Source organism: Stegastes partitus, unplaced genomic scaffold, assembly GCF_000690725.1.
Source record: "Stegastes partitus isolate 25-593 unplaced genomic scaffold, Stegastes_partitus-1.0.2 Scaffold798, whole genome shotgun sequence".
Taxonomy (NCBI): Eukaryota; Metazoa; Chordata; class Actinopteri; family Pomacentridae; genus Stegastes; species Stegastes partitus.
In genome coordinates this window covers 295,156-303,025 of record NW_007578529.1, presented here as the reverse complement: position 1 = coordinate 303,025, position 7,870 = coordinate 295,156, and the positions used below count along the sequence as shown (strand labels likewise).

The window sequence follows — 7,870 nt, the reverse complement described above, 5'->3', positions numbered from 1 at the left end:
CCGGATCATAGACATTACATTTGCACGTTTCTGCCAGTCTCCACTTCGCCTCTCCCTGGATTTCCCTGAGCCTGTCTGCCCCTCTGTTTTCCCTCCTTAGTGAGTATTCCTGTTTCTGTGAGTTTTCCTGGTTTTTTGTAACTTAGAATCCGTTAGGTTTCCCCCTCCGTTCTTAGTTGGAGTTTTCTCTGGTTTTGTAGTTTCGTCCTTTTTTGAATTCTGTGTATTTGTTTCGTTCTGTTTCCCACTCTGTTTAGTCTGCACCCTTATATTTAGTTTTCCGTTTTGTTTCTGCCTTATTAGAATCCTTTTGCACTGTACCTGCCTGTCAGCCTGATCTGTGTCTGCTCCTGGGTTCCCCGATTGCCCCCCCGTGACAGGGGAAAAGCTTTAGAGACACATTTTAATAAGATGCAGTAAAGTGCAACACCGTCATTAACGATGACATAAAGTAGTTAACCCTTACAGACTGTTCAAATTTTATGCCTTTACAGGATGGTTCGGGTCAATTTTGAATCAAACCACACTGAAGAACTCCTGTCAAGAATTTCCTCATAGTAACTGTCTATAACAAATTTTAAACGGCAGATTTATTTAGAACGTCTAAATAGCCGATGTCACATTAATATTTATTTTATTTTTCCTTTGTTTAACCAGGTGGGTTAATTGAGAACAGATTCTCATTTACAATAACGACCTGGCCAAGAGGCAACACAGAGCAGAAAATACAATAAAGGCAATACATCCATAAAAAACAATACACAAACAAAACATAACAATAAAAGGCTTTGAAGATAAAATTCACCAAAAGCAGGTACAGGACTCAGTAAATAGTTCCTTCACCATATTTTAAAAAAGAAGATAAAGGTATAAAGACACTGAGTTTGAGTGTTTTTGTAACTGGTTCCAGTCAAGAGCTGCAGAAAACTTAAATGAATAGCAGCCAAAGATGGTGCGGGCTTTGGGGATGAGGAGGTGGATGAGGTTGCTGTTGGGAAGTGAGCAGCTGCAATAAATGTAAATATAAAATAAAACATGGCCTGTACAGTTTCAAGATTCCCTAAAACCACCATGTTCCTTGATTTGACCCACACTGGTGGATCTAAAATCCGTCTCAATGGGTCAAACTGGAGCCTCAGTGTACAAAAATTTGTAGCACGTGTACTTAAGTATAACATTTTGGGTCAAATTTCAGGTTTAAAGAACAATGTTTAGGGTGTTTTTGCTGCTGTCAAATGTCAAAACGGGTCAAATTTGACAGTATGTAAGAGTTCAAACCTCTTGAAATGTGAACTATTACAGGGTTCGTAAAGGCAAAGCATGTACCAGAACCCTACATTAAACTGTTCCTAACAAAATGGCCAGCGCAGTGTGTGTTTGCACGCATTGGCATAGTTCCTCACTTGCTGCTCATCCGTCTGTCTTTAGCAGCATCAGCATAAAACTAGTGTGGACCGTCCGACTGAGCCTCATCCATTCAGACACCCGTCTGTAGTGAGCGTGAGCTGGACACGAGTCAACCAAGTGTCCCCTCAGACTGACACGCCACCGACACGGCAGGCTGATGGCCCCAACCAGTGAAAGTTGCTGACCCCACAAGTTGTCTCATTTCTTAAGGATCCATCATCCATGCGCCAACTTGCGTTGAGCTCCTCTGATCTCATGCAGCGAAGCCCGGCCGCTGATTGAGAAGCTGAGTCGGACTCTGAGCGCAGCCGCTTTGAAGTGGCGATGGCTATCACAAGGTAAACACAAAGTAAAAGGTATGTCACACACTCCTGCCACAAAGAGATATACACACAAAGAAGAAGCGATAGCACCTGTGGTTTGGAGGATAATTACAGGAGAGTGAATAAAGGCTGACTTTGAATGGTGTTTGAAAAAGGAGTTGTCATTGGAGGATTAGAGCCTCGTTGAAACGATAACTCCGGCGACCTTTCAACTCGCTGCAGAGGGTCAGCGGCCTGAATTCCTCGCAGCGCAGAGCCTGCAAGCGGCTCTCCTTAACCGCAGAGCCTCATGATCTCACACCCACTCACGGCTCAACGCTGCACCGCTGTTATTGTTATCTCCGGGATAACATGTCGGTAATCGTCCCGGATTTCATTGTCATCGCCGAAGAAACTCGAAGGCGTTAAAAACATGAGAAAATAAGCGAGGCTGCGAAGTGGTTGAACGCATTTAGTCATAGTAATTCTCTGTACAGTTTCTGGTTCTCAGTGCGGTTTGCTGGTTATTATTATTAAGTAGAGTCACAATTAAATAAGCAATTATGTGACTAAAGTGGATAAAAATAAAACACGAAGCCACAATTACTTTCGGAAATAATTAAAGAAATTAGTAAAACCCAATGCATGAAGTGTTGTTTAGATTTATTGCGACAAAATAGAGCAGATTTTATACAATATTGTCAAAAAGTTAAAGACTTCTAGTTGGTTGAGTGAAATGCATTTCATTGCCTCCAGTTATTTGCATAAATGGAACCTGTATTCCAAGCAGAATCCAAGTGGAATAGAAAGTCTAATGAGAACAACTCTGCATCTGGGACGTACACAACTGTCTGTGTGTGCAAAGACCAATTCATACTCTCTGCATCCACAGGTCTGCAACATATTTCAGTCCACAAGCACTTTTTGCACATGTGCAGCAAAACAAATTGCATTGCAGCTGGATTTGTTGTTATCCACATCTTTATAATTTATCATTGAAAGAGTTGTACCTAAAGTAGTCGCTGCAAGACTTTCGAGGTGCTTTGGGTTTTGGTTCCATGCTTTCCATCAACAGAACACAAGGGGAAGCTCTCCAGAGCGGTACGTCCGCCCACTGACAGGGTGCTACGGTCCAATCTGGAGCTCGCTGCTTTATCCTGTAAAAAGCATAAAGTTACTGCCAGCCTTTCAGAAACACTGGAGCTCTGTGTCTTTTTCTGTGTTCAGCATGAGGGGCGATGCGACTGTCTGAGAAGAGGGCCAACACCTACTGCATACTGTAGTATGACAGGAAGTGCACATGCATCCACTGTTCATGGGCATGCAGCGGCTTTAACCAGGCTCTTAGCGTTTCATCCTCAGTAACTCCTCTTGGCTTGAGCGTCTAGAATGATACTCTGGATTAACTGTTAGCTGCGACTTTAGCCCTTTTTCTTTAGTTAAAACCGGTTTTTCAAGTTCACCAGTTAAGCAGGTAGCACACATAACCTTGAAAAGCTAATGAAATAAAAGATGCCAGCCTTTAGCCCTTGTCTATTGCTATTGCTTTCAGGTTGCTTGAGCTAAGAGGAGCTAAACACGTAGCTTAGGAGAAGCAGGAAGTGTGTGATTGGCACGGTAGGGTGGTGACCATCATGAAAAACTGATGCTGCACAGTAAAAAGCAGTCCTGCACAACCAGGCCTACGTATCTCCACAGTGCTGTGTCAGCGCTGTGCAGAATGGTCTGATTGCACCTCGTTATCATTCTGCTGAAGAGGCTTTTTTGCATTTCTTTAAACCAAACAGAAACAACTTGGTCAGTACTAAGCCTTGGATAAAATGACGACGCCTCTGCAAAATAGAAACGGAGGAGTTGTTTTGGTGAACCATTTGCACTGTCATTAAAACAGGTAATTCACCTGAAATAGCCGAGCAGGCCTGGCTCTTCAGCACGTAGGTCAGAGGTTGTTGGGGATTTGGTAAATGTTGACATGCAGGTCATGGAAAATGTGCAGCAGAAATGCCTAAAATTAAAGCTGCAATCTACCTCCAGTGAGTCAGACTAAATTAAAAGTGACCTAAAATACAAGAGCCACTGGAAAAAAAAAATGTCATCATGAAATAAACACAGACCTCCTACGTTCAACACCTTAAGGAACATCCTGGTTCACCCTGAAGACAAAACGCCCCCCCTGAGAGAATGACTGAGTGGTGTATGACATCGTTATGACATCACATGAGACAGCTGTGGGAAAACAAAACATGGACGAGGCAGCGGGGGTCCTGAACCAGGAACTTAATGAACACCAGAAGCAGACTAACGTCAGTCGTCTGACCCAAACTGCCTCCAGCATCCGCTGGATGGAGGTCAAAGGGCATCGCTGGAGGAAGATAATACCAACAAATCCTTTTTTCTTTTTGATGAGGATCCACACTTGGGTTATGTAATGACAAGTGGGACAGATTTATTCACTGAGGAAGACAGCAAGATGTTGATAAAAGGCCAGTAGACCTTGAGTTGAAAGGATTTTGTCATTTATTGCACATCATTTCCAGAACTATTATCGTATTGCTGATGGTGTTTTACTGAACTAGCATTTGGTTTTATGCGTTTATGGAACCATACATGCCCCAAAAATCACCATTTAACCACTTTGCAAACAGCTTCTTTTCTGCCTCAAGGGTCCAAGAATTGTTTTTTTTTTGTTTGACAGTGTACAGGCCAAACAAAACAGCTTATGAAACCAGGGAAGGGGCTTAAAACAGTGCGGTCGATTAAAATCTCTTTAAGAAACATAAAACTAAGGAGCTCATTTCAATTGATCCTCTAATCCGTTTTAGATTAACAGTGAATTAATTTGGCAGTTGGCAAATCCCAACCTCACCAGCGTAAATCACTGGTATAAAAGGAGCTGGTTATGATGCAGAACAAAGGCTTATCTGTTTCACAAGCGAGTATCTATTCACGCCCTCCCCCGCACCGCTAACAAACTTTCAACTGTCCGCCTCACATAATTAGACCCGTTCGCCGGATTGGCCCCTACAGAGGAGGGGGGATGAAACAATCCCACAGACAAACATTAACCCAGGCCCTGACCCTGCAGCTTGTCAAGAAGATGAACGTCTGAGACTGAAGGGGAAAAAAAAAAAACAAAAAAACAGCATTCCTTTTCCAGTAAACCAGGAAGGGGGAGGGAGGGGGATTTTGGGAAGTTTGGTGAGTCATCACTTTTTCTTTTCTACCGGCTCTCCCCCATTTGGCACAGCGCAGCCTGAATACCTCCACGGTAGATCGCCCCGTCATGCTTTCAATGGTTCCCTCTCAAGCTTTGTCAAGTGTCTCATGTTGATGGCTGCTGCCGGAGTCGCAGCTGTCGGCGCTGCTGTCACCGACATGAGCCCTCTTTGTTGGATGCTTCACTTTGAAACCTGAGGAGAAAACAAGACAAGCATGCAACAACTTGAACCTCTGCTTGTTCAAACTCTCCGTCTGTCACTCAGGTCTTGCTCTGGAGGGCGTACATGCGTGAGTGTGCTAAACACTTTTAAATGATCAGGTCAATTACAAGCGGGTGCGATGACTCAGTGGACGTCTGCGACCGTGCTGAGAACTTATTACTCGCCAACTTCGTCTTGTGTGACAATAACATGCTGACGAATGCTTGTAAAATGATGACGGTGCTCAAATTTGGGAGCTTTTACAGCAGTTTCAGGAGCAGCCCATAATGGAAAGTGCTTAAATTCTCATGGAGGAAAACCGCAGAGTTTATTGCTCTACTTTCTTCTCCTATTTTTGTCGACTCTTTTGTGCGACCGCTCCTTCGTCCCTCACAGCGCTCTGTTCCACCAACTGATCATCGACATCATTTTGTGGTTTCGGGACTCTCCCCAGAGGGCCCCCCCTGCACGCCACAATAACACCCTCAAGCCTTCTATTAGGGGCCTTTGAGCTGCCGGGGTCGAGCCTCTCTCTCTGCACTGCCTCGGCGCTGAACACGATATTTATCACTCTTTAATGACACACTCCACAAAGGGTGATGTCAGCCGCCCGCAACACAACAACGTACAACAAAGGAGCGGCCGTCCCACTCTCCTCTCAGCTGGACCGCAGTGACCTCACGTGATTGATAGGCCTCGGTCTCACTGGACTTCTTTGTGCCGGCGCGGTCGTCGCGGTATGTGGCACATGAGGCCTCGGTGCTGCTGCCGCTGCTGCTGCTGCTACCGATGACTAAGAGTGAGTAATCAAAACAGTCGTAGAAACGGGCCGGCTTCACAAAGATGGCTGTTGCCGTTAAAATGTCATCGAGCGCTTGATATAAGGCAGTGTTTGCTCTTGCGGACGGGCGTCTCTCGCCTCCGTCGGCTGTGGTGGACGGTCAGTCTGTTTGTGTTGTGTCTTTTAGTTAAAAGCGCTACATGTGTACAGTCTAAATATGTGGCTTGAAATGTGTGTGTGTGTGTGCTCCATGTGAACCAGTGTGGATGTGACATACAGGCCTTATTGGTTCTGCGTCACCTGTCAGGCTCCATTTGCAGACGTGCCAGTTGTTGTCGCATCAGTCACGTACTCGTAACGGCAGCTCGAACGGTGACCCTGCTTTACTTCACCCTCTCGTTCTCCACCTCATAATAAACCAAAAACATTCATTCATCTCATCTGAAACATATCCCCTTTTTTTTCTCATGACTAAAAGTGAAATTAAACTTATTTTAGTGCTACGTAACTTTCTCTTTCTCTTTCCATATTTGTTCGCCACACAATGAGGGCACAGATCCACTAACACACACACACACATACACCATACACACACACACACACACTTTTAATGCCGCATTATTAAGCCTGCATTAAGTTAAAAGCACAAATCCTGTCCCACAGCAATTACACACAAGCTTCTTCCAGTTTCCAGTAAAGGTAAATAACTTCAACAGCTCTTCTCTGAGTGTGCTCCCTGGTGCATAAACACACATATTTAACTAATACACTCATCAAAGGCCTTCCGTTTGAAATATATATATATATATCTTTAAAAAAAAAAAGCCTCAACAACCTCTACGTGATTTATGAAAAACAAAATCCATTACTTCTCCAAACCCCTGCTTGTGGTTTTCCTTCAAACGGGTGCTTTGCTAGCTGACTCACTGGCTGAAGTACAGCGGATTTCCACTTCCACTTTGGCCCGCTCATCTGAGACGCTGCAGAAAAGCACGGAGACGGGGAATGAAGGGAGGAAGAGACGGAGATCTGGAAGTCATTAGAAGCTGGCAGCTGCGGCCTGGAGTGGCTGATTCAGAGGAGGAGCGAGAGGAAGAAAGAGAGAAGGAGGCTGCGCCACATGATTGCCATAATGATTTTAATATCTGTGCATGTGTAGGTCATTAATGCAGAGCCTTGTGATTTCACAGCGGGGAAGAAGAAGAAGATTCTAAAAAGTCATTTCCAAAAGGAAGTCTTTCCTTTTTACAGCTCCTATGGCTTTGCCTGCGTTTCCTCTACGGGCCTATAAAGTCTTATCTGTCTGTATATCCATCCACTCCACTCATCTCTCTTTATTGCTTCCTTCCCGCCCTTGATAAGTTTGGAACTATCACGTGCACACATACACACTACTACACACACACACACATCTCTGTAGCATGAATCTACTCAGAAAATAAAAAGCATATTGACACACTTAAACAGGTCCAGGTACATTTGACCATTTTCTAAACCCCGCCCTAAAGCCGTGATTGTTCACAGCTTAGCAACCGTAACTATGCACAGACAGCCAGTCCAAAACCAAACCTTCACCTTAAACCTAATCACTAAACCCTCAGACGCTCCACCAACGTCACGGCTGACTGTGTGAGTTTGTGAGAGCTCAGAATGGGACTTTTATAGGCCGCACTATGGTGGTAGCGCAGGCTGCATGTAAACAACACATCCTCATTTTAAAAAGAAAAAGAAGAAGTGATTTTTTTGGACGAACTGTTCAGTGGATCGCTCAGTGTTTATGACAGTGTTTATAGCAAACCAGCAAAAGTCAGGGAAACCATTTGTGAAACCTGTGCAGACAACCCTACGAACATGCAACAAGTCACCCCAGCAACAAGCAGCCAAATGCAAATTATGTGGGACAAGACAAGTTCATACATCACAGATTTCACCATGAACTCCAGCCAGACTTGCAGCATTGT

At 44.4% G+C, this 7,870-nt stretch overlaps 1 long non-coding RNA gene across 1 annotated transcript; it reads right to left on the bottom strand.

Annotated features, from left to right (window-relative positions):
* Positions 1 to 903: 903 nt before the first annotated feature.
* LOC103364968 (uncharacterized) lies at positions 904 to 5,289 on the bottom strand. The gene is made up of 3 exons (XR_520577.1): positions 4,971 to 5,289; positions 2,720 to 2,866; positions 904 to 1,735 (listed from the first exon to the last, which is right to left on the bottom strand). It is a non-coding gene; the product is annotated as an uncharacterized LOC103364968 (long non-coding RNA).
* Positions 5,290 to 7,870: the final 2,581 nt, after the last annotated feature.